At 52.9% G+C, this 15927-nt stretch overlaps 1 long non-coding RNA gene across 1 annotated transcript in view; it reads right to left on the reverse strand.

The window, feature by feature from the left end:
• Window positions 1–3427: 3427 nt before the first annotated feature.
• The window catches only part of LOC112547764 (uncharacterized), a 153753-nt gene continuing 141253 nt past the window's right edge, over window positions 3428–15927 (reverse strand). Inside the window, exon 8 of the long non-coding RNA XR_012904571.1 lies at window positions 3428–3540. This is a non-coding gene — a long non-coding RNA (uncharacterized LOC112547764). The remainder of the gene's footprint in view (window positions 3541–15927) is intronic.

The following is a 15927-nucleotide window of genomic DNA, read 5'->3' on the forward strand; positions in this document are numbered from 1 at the left end:
CCATCCTTCCCTCCAAACTAGTTCAACGTGCAACTATGAGCCCATGCCGCACACGGCCTAAGAAATGTGGCTTTCTAACGTACAAGTCCCACTACACATTAAAACCAAAGGCATCTCGGAGACAATGAATCGGCCAGATCCTCTGCTCTGCAAACTAAGGATAACAGAGTTACACAGGAAAAACTTAAAAAACAACAAACAGTATGGTAGCACCTACGGGTACGTCTACACTTGCCCATGGTGGCACTGACGGAGTCCCCCAAGAAGACCAAATCCCATCTATTTTATGCATTAGGATTGATACTTCCTATTGTGCTAACTGTCCTGGAGTACAAGACCATAGTTTATTTGGCCAACAAACTTTTAGTCCACACACACAGCATAGTACAGGACTACCGCAATGAGCTGGCTGAAGAGTTACTCCTTCTCCCCAGGGCACTCTCACATGAATCTTTTGAGAGACCGTATCAAAAGCTTTGCTAAAGTCAAAGTATATCACGTCCACGGCCTTCCCATGTCCATAGAGCCAGTCACCTCATCCGAGAAGGCAGTCAGGGTGGTCAGGCACAACTTGCTCCTGGTGAATCCATGCTGGCTATTCCTGATCACTTTCCTCTCCTCCAAGTGCTTCCAAATGGATTCCTTGAGGATCCCTTCCCTGATTTTTCCAGGGACTGAAGTGAGGCCGGCCGGCCTGCAGCTCCCTGGATCGTCCTTCTTTCCTTTTTAAAAGATGGGCACGACATTTGCCTTTTCCCATCATCCAGGATCTCCCCTGATCACCACAAGTTCTGGACGCATTAGATCCAGCCCCATGGATTTGTGCATGTCCAGCTTTTCTAAATAGTCCTTCCTGGTGTGTCTCCACTCCCTCCCTGTCTCTTTGTAGACAAGGCCTGATGCCGGGAAGCATTCACACTTTTTAAGCATCTACTTCACTCCCGGAAGTGCTGCAAATTGTCCATCAATGATGTGAACCCCCTAAGGGTTTTTTTGAGCAATACCGTTTTGGTGGAATCATCTTTTCAACCCAAGCTAAAAATGACCCTTCGCACAAACTCTTTTGGTTTGGGTCCAATGGATGTTTCCATCAAAATAACCCAGGCCCAACATTTGTACTGAAAATGGTTTTCAAAACAAAACAGATATTTAATTTTGCCATTTTTCATAGAAAACCCCCTGCCAAAAAATGTAAAGGCGTTTCTTTAAAAACAACACACAAAACTTTTTCACAAACAATAAACAGCCATTTCCCAACCTGCTCCGTTCACTAGGGCTCAACATGTGTGAGTAGGTGGTGGTGGTGAAGGGTTATGCCCCAGGAGTCACAGATCCCGCCAGAAAAGAAGATTAAAACTCAGGCTGGATGACTGTCTTTATCCAAGTGGCTTCTCCTAGACCTTGATCGATCCCCTATGCATCAGCCTTAAGCATCTGCTCTCATGTTGCTCCAAACAGATCAGCTTTACTGACATGAGGCCATCAGGTGGCCTGCAGGCCATTCAGCTCCCAGCTTGCTTTGGTTTTCATAGACCCAGAAAAACTTGGTCCCAGACACTGCTCTGTCTTGGACACACGTTGTCCACTGTCGTCATGCCACTGCAGGCGGAATGTTCATCGATATTAGACACAAGCTTCGGTCGGGCTTTACACATGCCGCAAACACTCCAGGAAGACCGCAAGCCCCTAAGAGCTACAGTTTATTTGCCGTCACGATTTTCTGACGGTGTCACGTACCGGCTGTAGCAGTCCCCTCACGGCAGTTTGCTAGCCATGCCGGTGCCTTGGGGGAGACCTGCCGGAGGAAAGCAACGGGAACTGGGGTTCCTGGCTCAGTTCCAGTTCAGAGCAGGTATCCAAACCCAGAAACGATTTTCCAGGGCTGAGAAGATGCGCCCGTCGCTAAAGTGAAAGCAAATAGCATCCGGATTATTTGCAAGGGAGATGCAATTCTGTGCTGATGACTTCCAGCTGGAAACACTCGGGCTTAACCACAATAGGCGCATTTTTCTCATTTGCACTTTTTCTCCCCGTCCTAAAATGAATTCCAGTCATGTTCACTCCCCACCCCGCTTCATCCCTGGCTATTTCCTGCACTGTGCAGAAACCGTCCTTTTCATCCCATTGTTTACTTTGTCCATTATCAATTCCCCCGAGCTGCCTATTTTACAGTAGCCAGAAAGGATTTTCATTTCCAAATGTAAATATCTACAAACAGTGCGTAGTGCCAAGGGATCACTTGAGTAGCCACAATTTGTGCTTCAATTGGAAGGCACTTGCGGCAAAGCGGCTTCATTGATAGGGTGTTTGGACTATTTACAAAATGTCTTCTGAATTGAATATGCAAAAAGCTCTTAGTGGCACTCTGTCACAAGTGGAACGGACGCCATTTGATTACTGGTTGCTTAGAACAACTATAGGATAATGGAGGAATTACCTAGCGCAGCTCAGAGCAATTGTGTCTGTATTTCATCTTTGTGGACCGCTAATGAACTCACATCTCTCTCCCTCTCGCCCTGCGAATTCCCCAGCCAGTCAGATTGCCCAAAAGACCAGAGCCTGGAATTGCAGCTACAGTTGTACTTGGCCACAGTTTTAACTTGCTCCATGGTTTATTCCAAGCAAGCCCATTTATTCTTCAGAATGAAGGAGAAAACCTATTCAAAACAGTACATGGACCTCAGCCATGCTCACGCCCTCTCCAGTGCCAAGAAGGGCTCTGGGCAGTGCCAGGTTTCCAACCTTCCCTAAGGATTGGGGTCCTCCCTGGGGCAGGGGCACCTGCCCCTTTGCTGGGCTGGAATCAAGGCCCTGTGCCAGTTCCAACTCAGGCTATTTGTCCAAAAGTCCTTTCTTTGGCTGTTGCTCTTGGGCGAATCCGGTTCTACCCAGGAGAGGTGAGCCTGGCCAGCTGGCTGCGTGTCCCTGGAGGTGTTACAAGCGGAGTGAATTTGCCCCATCGCTTGCCACTGAGGAGCTGTGCTCATCCACCCCCATGGAACGACATGCCAAGCCTGGCCCCCAGGAACACGGTAAGGCCCCCCAAAGACATCGCAGAGTGTTGCCGTGTCTGCCACACGACCCGTTCCTGACCATTCGGCATGAGCCCGCCTCGCAGTGCCCGTGGCAGCGGGATCCCAGGGCAAACAAACCATCCATCGGTGCTGCAGGACTCCACTAAACACACGGGATGGCCTCAGCACTTCGGAGTCACCGAAGCAGAACGTACAGATGAACTCATGCATGCAGATAAAAAGAGGGGGAACTGCAGCGCTCGCTGGCTACTCCCAGGGTCAGGGATAGACATAAGGGCTGGTTTCCTCCTTCCCTGGGGGGTGCTTGACATGCCCCCCCACTGTGCCTCAGACCCCGCCCCCACCCCACCACATTCTGCCCCTCCCTCGCTCTGCCCTCTCCACTCCCCCAGTACCTCCTCATGCCTGAGCAGCTGATCGACGGTGGACAGGAAGTGTAGGGAGGAGCTGACCGGCAGGGCTACTGATGGGTGCTCCGGGGCTGGCGCATCCATGGAGTCGGGACCTACAGAGACAGATGATCTGCTCTTAAAAGCCATGCATGGCCTTTCCCCCGTCAATGGAACCGGTGCCTGTCGGGCTTAGGTGAAGACAGCCCTCCGGCCGTGCACATGGATACCAAAGTGCCACGCCCAGTCTGCGTGAAGCCTGGCCCTTACAAATAGCAGGGTAAGAGCCTCTCTTTTCTCCCCCCCGGGATCCCACTTCTCCCTGGGGTGCCCTTCAAGGCCAGAGCCTGCTCTCGGATCCCTGCAGGCAGCCTCCCCGTTGACTTCAGGGGAGATGTGGGTCAGAGGCTGGGAGCCGGCAGCTTTCCCTGCCGTCAGGGGATGGCTACACTGCGATCTGGCAGGCACACCCGAACTAGCTTTGCCCTCAGCCCGCTCAAGAGACAAGGGCAGTAGCAGCCTGGGCAGCGAGTGTGTGCGTATCCCTAGGGTGAACGGGGCTGGGCGGGGGAATTGTCCAGGCTGCTATTCTTACCCAAGCCAGCTTTGGGCTAGCACGCTCCAAGAAGCACAGCTGGGGCTGGGTCGGCGGGGCTGCACCACATTGCAGGGTGCACAGACCCCGCAAGGCAAAACACTCGCATGGGTGGTGCCAGGGAGCTGCTGCTACCCCCAAAAACGCCCACCCTACGTACGCCGACAGAAGGAGAACGAATCTCAGTGCCCCCTGTAGGTGAAAACCGGGGCGAGCAGCTCTCTGCAGCTGCGGGGCCTTCACAGAAGAACCTCTAGGGGATTCCAGAGGGTGGACAACTCCGGGCACTTGGAGAAAACTCAGAAGGCTTAGGGGCCAGGGAACCCCTTCTGGCTAGGGCTGCATGAAGAACATGAGACATGCTTAGATGTGTTGGACACAACGAGACTGGGCCCCGTTCAAATTCATGAGAAACCCAGGCTGAAACAAGATATAATGGAAGGATCTACAGCAGGACGAAAAATAGCTTCCACGTTATTTAAAAGCTTCACCCTCCAGGGAAGTCAGGCCCTGGGCCAAGCTGTCCAGGAACAAGCAGCATTAGAAACTCTAAGGGAGTGGTCTGCTAGGGATGGTTTTTGGTGTGAGCAAATGTACCATCCAAAGAGGCACTGGTCCATAAAAAGAACAGCCATAAACGACGCACAGGTAACCCGTTGTTAATGGCCAGCCCCCAGCCCCGTGACACTGCTCAAGCAGACCTAGCTGCGCTCAGAGGTGCTGTCTTTGGAAAGCTATATGGTCTGATCCTTACTCATGCAGAGCCAGTCGCTTCTGGCAGTAGCATCCAGTTCAGTATGAATGGGGGCAGAATTGAACCCAACAAGGGAAATCATGTTAGAACCAGGGAAAACTTGCAACACAATAGAAAAGTCTTAAATACGTCCATTAGATTCTGTTCCCCTCAAGTCACATCCATCACTGTTGCTTCTAGACGAAAGCCACTTGATAAATGGTGATGGTATCAACCAACCAGCCCAGCCATCCCTCCACTCTTCCAAAATCAGTCTCAATCCAGGGACATTTCAAGGGGGACAACAATAAAAGTTCTTGTAAAAAAATTATTTTTCAAGGGGGAAAAGAGCCATTCTGCGATTAGCAAAATGCCAGCTGCTCTTGTGAATGTCTGTGCTGGATTACTCAGACGCGGGGGGAGAGATGGATGGAGACGCAGACGGGAAAGGACAACATTTTTATTGCGCCGGCCATCCTCACGGTGTCTGGCGAAGATAAATCAGGATGAAAGGACAATTCAGAACACAGACGCCTGTCACTGACAGAAAGTCTCTCTGTGCTTTTTTTTGAGGTCTTTGTTTTCTGCCAGGTTTCCGTCTCTTGGTGGAGGCTGAAGAGACACTATTTGGGTCTGACGCGTGAGCCTACCCGTAGTCCCTGATTTCAAGACTGGAATTTTGATCGAGAGCCGTGGCAATCTGCGGCGTGTAGGTAGCGGCACTTGCTAGCAGTGGCTGGAGGAATTTGGCCTACCCAGGACACAAGTAGGCAAAATGCACTCACAGTCTGGGCTGGGGTGGGGGGGTCTCTGCTTTGGTATCCAAACCAGTATATGAACCAAGCCCCTTCTCACCCCCCAGCATGGGCGAGGGGAGGTTCGGAGACATAGGCACATTCTGTCCTCCGGGTCCTTGCTGATGCCCGGCACCCACCCGGCCCGCTGAGCCTGGACATGGCATGAGCGGGGCTGCGCCGTTCTTCCCAGATGAAGTTCTGCCTGTCTCCTCTGGCTGCGATGGGCATCCCACCACAATCGCCTTTATCACGAGTCCACTGGAATCACTGACTTGTCCACGCACCGGAAAGTTGCCGCCCTGGCAAGACCCGCGAGCCAGCTGTCCTGACGGTACCTTAACACCATGTCGGCCAAGGCTGGGGTTTCTGTAGCGGATGCAGCCTCTTGTCTGTCACTAGCATTCAAGCGCCCACAGGATAGAGGGCTATCTATGCACGCTCTGAACTCACAGGGAGCAGAGTGCGACGCTGGGCTCCGTGTCACCGTCTGCCACCACCGGATTTTTCCCAGGGTTGTATTTAGTAACAGGGTGAAGCCACATTAACTGTAGCTATGGGCGTGGGCATCTCAGCAGAGTTTGGTCCAAGCCTCTGCCGCTGACGGTGGCTACAAGCAGCGGCTGGTTTGCTGCCAGTGTGAAAGGGTTCAAGCCAGAGAGCGCGCAAGTCCCTTCACTCCTACAGTTCAACTTTCCAAGCAGGTCCTTTGTTTTGTGCAGTGTTTTGGCTGAAGGAAGCCGCTGGCTTGGGGGAACAGGGGGAAATTGCCCCAGGGCCCGATGACTCCAAGGGGCTCCCAGAACCCCAGGACCTTTAAATTGCCACTGGGGCACCACGCCACCCACTCTAAGGACTGCCTGGGGGCCAGCATGGTGCACTGCAGGTGATGCTCAGGACTAGCTGCACAGGCCCCACCCTTTCTGCCCGAGGCCCCGCCCCTTCCGGGAGCATGGAGCGAGATCCCTCCCACACCTTGCCCAAAGGCCTGCAGACATCTTCCTCGACAGCCTCAGCAACGGCTGCTTGAGTGAGGCTGACAACAGCCATGCCCCCAGCCTGGCTGGTTCCAGGTTCTGGCTGGGTTGCACTGCCCTGCTCTGTGTGTGCGTATCCACACCGAGCCCCCAGCTACAGGCTGCTCCCTTCCCCCTGCAGGAGCACAGTTCTGCGGCGCAGGCCATGTGGGTTGTACCACTGAGGCTTAGACACTTGGGTTCCAACTCCAGCCCCAGGTGGGTCTGGCTGAATTCACTGAAAAATCTACCCGACGTGCTCAAGCGCGGCGATGATGGCCAGAAAACCCGGTGGGTAGAACCCCACCGAGGCATAGGAGGGCGCCAGAGAGGTGCGCTAGAGGAGGGCTTGCTTCTTCCAGCGCACACCCCTGCCGAAAGGACGGTGCTAGCGCAGCACTAACCAACCCGCCATTTCTCATATGTTGGCGAGCCCGGCGGGAGCAGGAGGAAACGGCACAGTGTGAATCTGGCAGCTCTCACAGGATCGGGGTGGGAGAGTCCATCCTCCAGAGCTTTCTGTCTCACTAGCCAAATTAGAGGGGGAGCGCAGGGGTGAAGTCACTTCCCCAGGGTCTGCCTGGGTGGGAATGTGGGTTTCCAGACTGCCGGTGTGCCTCTCATAGTGGGACATTTCCTAGAGCTGCCCTGGGAGCAAATCCGGCGGTGAAGTGGCAGGGAGTAGCCTGCGTTCCAACTCTCCACGCGGGGAGCAATTTCCAAACCCATAGCCTTCTGGAGTTGGTGGCAAGACACCCACGGGTTGCCTGTGGCTCTCCAGCAGCCCCACAGGGATAAGCGCAGGGCATTCGCGACAGGGATGCGCCGTATCCTGGCTGCTAGAAGCCTTGATCCCCCAGCGGCTCAACGAACGGATGGTAGGGCCGGCTCGGCCCCGCGGACAGTTCACATTATATATTAAAAATCGCTAAGTGCTTAAAAGGCCTCCTCCGGAAGTGCCAACCAGCACATTAGTGCGGTTAAAAATTCAGTCGCTCTGCGACTCGGCCAGAGCCGGCAGCCATCGCGCCTTTCACAATCCAGGGACGTAACCCTCTGCCCGATGAACGATTATCCCGCACACAACCAGGGAGGCCCTGCCAAGTGCCCCTAGAGTCTGAACAGGACACTGCCACAGCCTGGGGTAAGCCTTACTCAGACACAGACGTGGAGGGTGCTGAGTACCAGCTGCCTTTCGTTTCAGGTAGCTGTAGGAAGCCATTAAGCTCCTTCACAGAGCCAAGGAGCTGAAAAACTAGGCCCCTGCAGTCAAGGACGCCAACAGCCTCCGCGAGCTCCTGGGCCGGATGCGGGGGGCAGCTCCATGCTCCCAGAAGGCCAGACTGTGTCTGCGGGAAAGCCTGGGCCTCGATTCCTCCACCGCATTGGACCAGTCGGGCATTAACTCCAGGGCTGGGCTGCTGCCAGCAGTGGGACGCTTGCTGACAGGGCTTCGGAAAGGTCCCAGTGAGCAGAGACTCTGCCATTTTCCCCATGTGCTGAAGAGACTGGGTGAAGCCCCATCCATCCTTGGTCTCACCACGGCGACTGAGACATCAGCCAGGAGAGAAGCTCAGAGGGAATTGCAGGGCTGGGGGGGGGGGGGTGTTTGATGTGCTCAGCTACTGTACATGGCACTGGAACTATTTTAAGGGGGTGGGGGATGCTGAACTGCATCCGCCCCCCAACTGTTTGCACCGCTCACTGCCCCGGGCTGGTCACACCTAGGGTTCCCGACGCTCCCGGACCAGAGGACACTGCTGCAGATGGCATCGGACACGTCTGGTCTGGGAGAGATGGCGATGTAGCCTCAGCCAGAGGCGGCTGTGGAGCCCTGGGCCGAGCCAGGCCGGCAGTGGGATCCTGAGCAACAGCAGAGCCTCCAAGGCCCATAGCCTGGGCTATGGGGATGGTGGACAGTGGGACCCCAGAGAGCGGCCCAGCCAGCAGGACCGCCCTGCGGCTCGGCCACAGCTTGGCAGAGCTGGAAGGCTGGCAGTGGGGCTGGCCTCTGGGGGCGGGGAAGCTGGGTGCCAAACCAAAGGGTGCTCCCCCACCTCACCCCTACTGCCCATGCCAAAGTACTCGAGTGTTTGTAACAGGATCAAAGCAGGCGAGTCTGTGTAAGAAACATACCCCGGGCCTTCCGCAATGCCGGGCAGGCCAGTGCGGCCGCAAGGAGCCACGCTGAGGTGCAGGAAAGGGGGGGAGTGCAGCAGTTACACAAATACTGCCCGAGTCTCCTCTCCCCGCTCCCACAGGGGCAGGCCCTTCGCACTCCACTGCATGTCTCGCAGGGCCTGTGGCCGCCAGGAGACTGACTCCACATCCTCGCGCCTGCCTTCCTCTACTCACAGACGGGCTGCCGCAAAGCAGAGAAGCGGCAGCACAACACTCAGCGGGGCAGCATGACCGGCCGGGTCCCTGCCCAAGCGTCCGGAAGTGCAACGAGCAAATCAACGTCATCACCAATGGAAAGCATCTCCAAGGCTCCAGGTGTTAATAAAGACCAGTCCCCGGAAACAGCAAAGAATTCTCGCAGAGCAGGGAAAATAAAGGCAGAATGGAAAGTTGCAGAAGAGCAGGGAGGGAAAGATTACAGGTTGAGCCTCTCTGGTCCGGCAACATCCACGGCCTGGCATGACTGTAGTTAGCCGGATGTCCACTTATCGTGGGTGTGGCCAAGTTTCCCACAGTCCCATAAAGTTTGTTCGCAGCCACCAGGCCTGGCTCTCAGTGCTCTGTGTGATTTAGCTCCAATTTACCCTACATGTCTTCTAAGAGCCCAGGAAGCAGAGCAAGTGTTGCGAATGCGGCTAGACAATATTGACCTCCTGTGGTCTGGCAAATTCTCTGGTTCGGCACCGGTCAGGTCCTGCGGGTGCTGGACTAGAGAGGTTCAACCTGTACAGGTATTTTGCTTATTTATTTGTGGTTCATTAGGCCAGTGAACTTCAGGACCTTATTGTGCTAGGAACTATACACTAGAGCTGACAGGGAGGGAATTCAGATTAAACTTTATTTTGGGGGAAATGCAGATTCAGCAACATTGAAACATTTTGCCACGTCCATCTTGAACAAAACAGAAATTAAGAAACAGCTGAAGTTTTCAACATGAACCATTCTGGTTCTCGGGTTCAGAACAGCTTTTGTTTTTAATATTGCCTTCATTTAAAAACCACACTCAAAATCAAAGCAGATCACTTGACAGAAGAACAGCCAGGGTGCATCAGACCACTGGTCCATACAGTCCAGGACCCTGTCTGTCCACTGCAGCCAAATGCCAGATGATTCAGAGAAAACAAAGACACCCGGCAATTAGTGAGTGATCCTTCCCTGTCATCCAGTCCCAGCTTCTGAGAGTCATTTCAGGTCAAGCACGACATTTAATGAAATGTTTGTCAACTTTTTGATTCATTTAAAATTTCAAAAGTTTCCTTTTTCAGGTTGACTCGAAACCGGGTTTTATTTTTCATTTTTTCAGCATTGTCAGCAAACCCAACCGTTGTCAGCAAACCCAGCTCTGCCCGCCACACATAATTAAAAAGATGGTCTCTGTCACTAATTGCTTACCATCTGAGAGGAGTGTTTAACGTCAGTCATCGTCTTAAGTGAACAAAGGCATTAAATTACATGCAAAAGGCATCCCCATGATTTTCCCAATTAAAAGGATCATTTCCACTTTTCACAATTAGTCTCCGATCATCTCTTGCAGCTAGCTGAAGAATCCAAAATGTGTAATTATTTTGGTTATGCACAATGACTTATTGTGTTAAAAAAATCATGATATTTAACGAGTTTTAGCTAATTCAGCATAGCTCATCCGGACGCTCAGACTGAATGCGGATGCCTGATATCTCCCACAGCTATCAATCTGCGAGGCACAGCAATTCACAGTCAGTTTTCCCCCTCTGTTACTGCCATTATCTCGCCTATTTTCTCTCTGCATATTTTGAATGGGAGTATTCAGAAAAGTCTCCGGTTTTCTGCTAGCAATGAGATTTCTGCTACAACAAAGCAGGCATGCCACATTTGTCAGAACCACTGTATTTTGATGGGTGTTTCGGAGATAGGATTTTCAAAAGCAATCCCCCCAAAGTGCCCTCACTTGAAACGCTTCTATTGACATTTTGCTAGCACTCATTTCTTGTTTTTACTAAACTACCTCATCAAATTGAGGAACGACTGTATGGAAAACGAAGCATTTAACTCATTGCTCCTTCCTGACAATTTTCTGATCTAATCTTTTTCAGGGCCCGTACGATATTAAACTCAAAAGCTTTTCACGAGCGCTTGTCAGACCTGTTCTGGGTTGCTTGATATATTGTTTTAAACAATTCAAAGGTGAAGTGGGTTCTCTCTCTCATTTCTGCAGCTGATGAAACCAGAGAAAGGCACGGAAATGGGACTCCACGCTAATCTGCACAGCTCTGATTTAAATGCGGGTGTTGAGGAATTTGACAAAAAAAAAAAATCTTCTGAGCACACTGTTCTATCCAAGCGGGGTTAGGATTGAGTAACTTGGAGCAGTCCCTTAGGGGCTGCCCTGCAGAGTTACGATGAACAAAAACGTACACGTTCTAGAGTAACACAAATAATTCTGCCTTCGTTTGCGGCTTGGCCACATGCCCTTAGTAAAGGACAGGACACAGCTAGAAAGGCACCAAAGCAGACCAGAAATGAGAACCGATTGGGAACTGGAATTTCTGTCCTACGGGTAATTTTATAGATACAGTTCAGAACTGGAATGAAAAGTCAGAAATCCAAACATTTCTGCAGGATGGACACCTTCTTCTTTTGGACCTACAGTCCATAACTTAAACCCTTCCAATGCATTAAACCCCTCTTCAGCCTAGCCTGGAAAATGACTCCTCGCTCTCAGAGGCTGTGGCGGGCCCCTCCCGCCTGGGTCCCCGACACCCTTGTGATACAGTCTATCCCTGGCCCTTTAAGCAGGGCGAAGGCCCCCTGGCCTGAGTCCCCAAAACAGTTTATCCCTGGCCCTTTAAGCAGGGCTAAGGCCCCCTGGCCTGAGTCCCCAAAACAGTTTATCCCTGGCCCTTTAAGCAGGGCGAAGGCCCCCTGGCCTGAGTCCCCAAAACAGTTTATCCCTGGCCCTTTAAGCAGGGCGAAGGCCCCCTGGCCAGAGTCCCCAAAACAGTCTATCCCTGGCCCTTTAAGCAGGGCGAAGGCCCCCTGGCCTGAGTCCCCAAAACAGTTTATCCCTGGCCCTTTAAGCAGGGCGAAGGCCCCCTGGCCTGAGTCCCCAAAACAGTTTATCCCTGGCCCTTTAAGCAAGGCTGAGTCCACAAAGCAGTTTATCGTTGTAGCGGGGACGCACCCCAGGTAGGGGGACCCGGGCCCCCCCTACTCCACCGGGTCCCAGCCCAGGGCCCTGTGAGCGACCAGGTACCAGGTCACTCCCTTGGCGGGGCCATCCAGCCGAAACGCGCCGAGGTTCTCGGGCCGGGAGAGGTGGCTCCCGCTCCTGCCCTGGGCCACTTCCTACCTAGATCCCCGGGCTTCCTTCCCCTGGACTTGCCCAGCTGGCTGCGATCTCCAGGCCGGCGTCCCCTCGGCAGGCAGTCTCCGGGTTGCACCAACTCGCCTCCGCCTTCCTTCCGGCCTCTCCTGGAGTCCCTGGTAACCGCTGAGGGAGAGCTCCCTGCTCCAGTCCTCCTCCTTCGGCTGTCTCCCCAGACTGAGTCCTGGCCCAGGCTTTTATAGCCCTGCTGCAGCCCGGGCATGCTCGGTAGGGCTGTGGGGGAGGGGCCTCTGCAGCCAAGTAACCCTGGCTGGGCCCTGTAGGTTCAGTGCAGGGCTGCCTCGCCCTGTCACAGAGGCCTTGGGGGAAAGGCCAATTCTCACCTACAGAACCCCCCCTAACCTCAAACAAATTCTTTCCGGTAACCACGCAACACACCTCCATCATAATCACCAGGAACCCACCCCTGCAATCAGCCCCGGTGCCGACTCTGCCCACACATCTACACAAGTGATTTCATCACTGGATCAACCACATCAGCCACCATATCAGATGCTCATTTAACTGCACATCCACTAATGTGATCTATGCCATCCAATGCCATGTATATTGGCCAGACTGGACAGTCCCTAAGGGAAAGAATTAATGGACACAAATCAGATATTGGAAAAGGCAACACACAAAAACCTGTTGGAGAACACTTTCAACTTCCTGGACACTCATAAATGAATCTTCAAGTCACCCTTCTGTTTCAGGAAAATTCCACAAGCCAAATACCCAGAGAAGGATTGGAACTTAACTTCATTTTTTTAATTCTTACGAAAATGGTATGAACAAAGACATCGGCTGGCTCGCACACTACTCTCTCCACATCTTACCACTCAACCTACCAACCAAACACTGGAGGTACTAATGGTTCTTATCAGCCTCTTGTAACTAATCTTGAAGGTGCTACCAGACTATCTGTTGTTGTTTAAGTTTTTCCTGTTACAGACTAATTCAGTCCCTTATTAGGAAAGGGATAGAAAATAAGACCCAGAATATCTTACTGCCCCTGTATAAAACTATGGTACGCCCACATCTTGAATACTGTGTACAGATGTGGTCTCCTCACCTCAAAAAAGATATTTTAGCCTTGGAAAGGGTTCAGAAAAGGGCAACTAAAATGATTAGGGGTTTGGAACGGGTCCCATATGAGGAGAGGTTAAAGCGACTGGGACTTTTCAGTTTAGAAAAGAGGAGACTGAGGGGGGATATGATAGAGGTCTATAAAATCATGAGTGGTGTGGAGAGGGCCAATAAAGAAAAGTTATTTATTAGTTCCCTAAATAGAAGAACTAGAGGACACCAAATGAAATTAATGGGTAGCAGGTTTAAAACTAATAAAAGAAAGTTCTTCTTCACACAGCGTGTAGTCAACCTGTGGAACTCCTTGCCAGAGGAGGCTGTGAAGGCTAGGACTATAATAGAGTTTAAAGAGAAGCTAGATAATTTCATGGAGGTTAGGTCCATAAAAGGCTATTAGCCAGGGGATAAAATGGTGTCCTTGGCCTCTGTCAGAGGCTGGAGAGAGATGGCAGGAGACAAATCGCTTGATCATTGTCTTTGGTCCACCCTCTCTGGGGCACCTGGTGCTGGCCACTGTCGGCAGACAGGATACTGGGCTAGAAGGACCTTTGGTCTGACCCAGTACGGCCATTCTTATGTTCTAATTCAGCTACCCCTCTGAAGCTTAACTACTCACTGTCTCTCTTTTTTCTTCCTCCTCTCCCTTTTTTCCCCCTCCTTTTCTTTCTCCCCTTCTCCCCTTATATATTCTTGGGTGTGAACTTCTAAAACTCCGGTCATCTGAAGAAGTGGGCTGTGCCCACAAAAGCTCATGATACCAAACATGTTTTGTTAGTCTATGAGGTGCTACTAGACTACTGTTGTTTTTGAAGTTTTACCTGTTACAGACTAACCCGGCTACCTCTCTGAAGCGGACTGACATCTGTGCCTGACGTCCTGGCCATCCACCAGATAGCTGGCCTGCCTGCCTGCCTGGTTTCTAGTAAAAGTTTCAATGGAATTGCCACATTTCCAGGGATCGGGCTGATTCCGTCAAATCAATCAGCATTTTCTGGTGGACAAATGCTCTGTCAGAAAGTTTTTGGCCGGTTCCCCTGGAAACCAATTGGAGGAGAGAGCCAGGATTTGGTCCTGAGAGAAAGGCATTTGTATCCTCCCTGTTCCATCAGCGGAAGGATTGACTAGTGGTTACAGGCTACTCCTGGGACATGGAGGACCTGGAATAAATTCTCTGCCTTGCTACACAGTTCCTGGGTGCCCCTGGTGGGGATAACAGCCCTGCCTTACCTCACGTGGGTGTTGGGAAAGTGGATACAGGGCAGACTGTGGGGCCCGCAGTTACCGTGGTGATGGGGAGACAGAGAGATCCATTAGCTACAGCCGCTGGCCGGGTGTCAGGCGTACGGACACTCGGGTCTGCCCCTGGCCTGCCTGCCTGTGTGGGAGGCAAAGTCAGAGCCCGGAAAAGGCTGCTCGCCCCACTGTGCGGCCACCCCTACCCACGGGAGCAGGCTGTGCGGGGCCTCCGGGGTCACGTAGGCCTGGATCTCTGAGGCCCTTCCTCCTGACTCACCCAGGAGCCCGCTGCTTGTGGCTGCCCACGCCCCTCAGGCAGCCTCGAACATCTCAGCCCCTCCACCCAGAAGGGCTTTAGACAGCCCGGCCCTCGCTCCCCTGGCCATTGCCTCAAGCCCCGGGTTGTCTCCCTTCTGCTAACAGGCCCCCGTCGGGCTGGGCACAAGAGCTGCTTTTCCAGGCTGCGTGTGAGTGGGCCGTGAGCTCACCGAGCCTCCAGCCAACCAAGGAGGAAAATAAAACAACGGTTCTCCTCAGCGGCGACCTAAAACCTGCCCCATATCCCCTCAGCACCGACACAAGGCCCACAGCAGCACAAATCCTGAGTTAGCCCAGCCCACGCGTACACCGTTCTGGCACTGCCACGTCTGTGCCTTTCGGGTCTCTCGCAGAGCGCCCCTGTGCTTTGGTCCTCTTGCTCTCACCTGGTGTGGGACAGAACCTCTTGTTTCCCCCACCAGCAGCCCAGGATGTGGCTACAACACCCATCGGTGCCACAGTGTGGCTTTGGAGTCTCTGCCGTGTTCCTATGGTACTTTAAAGCTAGCCCTTCGCCGGGCACCATGCACCCTGGGGGACAAAGCCGAGAACAATCTCTACCCTCCCGCTTCGTTTGGCCTGGTCCCGACACACTTTGCTAATGTGTTGGGGCAGGAATTGCTCCCGACGCTCACACTGTCCTGCATTGCGCACCCAGGCAGAATCCAGCCCTGACCCCGATGTTCATTAGTTAAGCTTCGCAGCCTCTCTGACGAGGAAGAGCCCCACTCAGCCTTGCAGAGGAGCAAACAGCTGCAGAAAGGTTAAAGGCTCCATCCTGGGGTGCACGGGGTTAGGACTGGATTGCTCTCCCAAGCCCTGATCCTCTGCCCCAGCCGTAAGACTGCTCTCTGTTCCGGGGTATTTAATGATCCTCGGAGAGTCAGAGGCAATCTCTTTCCACTGGCAGGTCTGACTTGAAATTTGCCAGCTCCTAATTACGTCTCGCAGGCCCTATTATCTGAGGCTGCCACACGTCGAAGGGCGCTCCAGGAGCCCCCGAAAATTGGATTTCATGAACAGAGACAAACACAGCAAGAAACAGCGATAGATGTGACTGCAGAACGCTGCTTTTAGGCACCTGCAAACACGCACCTCCCATCTGCTGCTAACACTTCGGACTCTCATTTCGGGTTTGTTCTGGCAGAGGAACACTGGGCTGGCTTGGAAGCTTTCAGTAGAGGCCGTCAGCAAGAGG

Source organism: Pelodiscus sinensis, chromosome 6 (assembly GCF_049634645.1).
Source record: "Pelodiscus sinensis isolate JC-2024 chromosome 6, ASM4963464v1, whole genome shotgun sequence".
Lineage (NCBI taxonomy): Eukaryota > Metazoa > Chordata > Testudines > Trionychidae > Pelodiscus > Pelodiscus sinensis.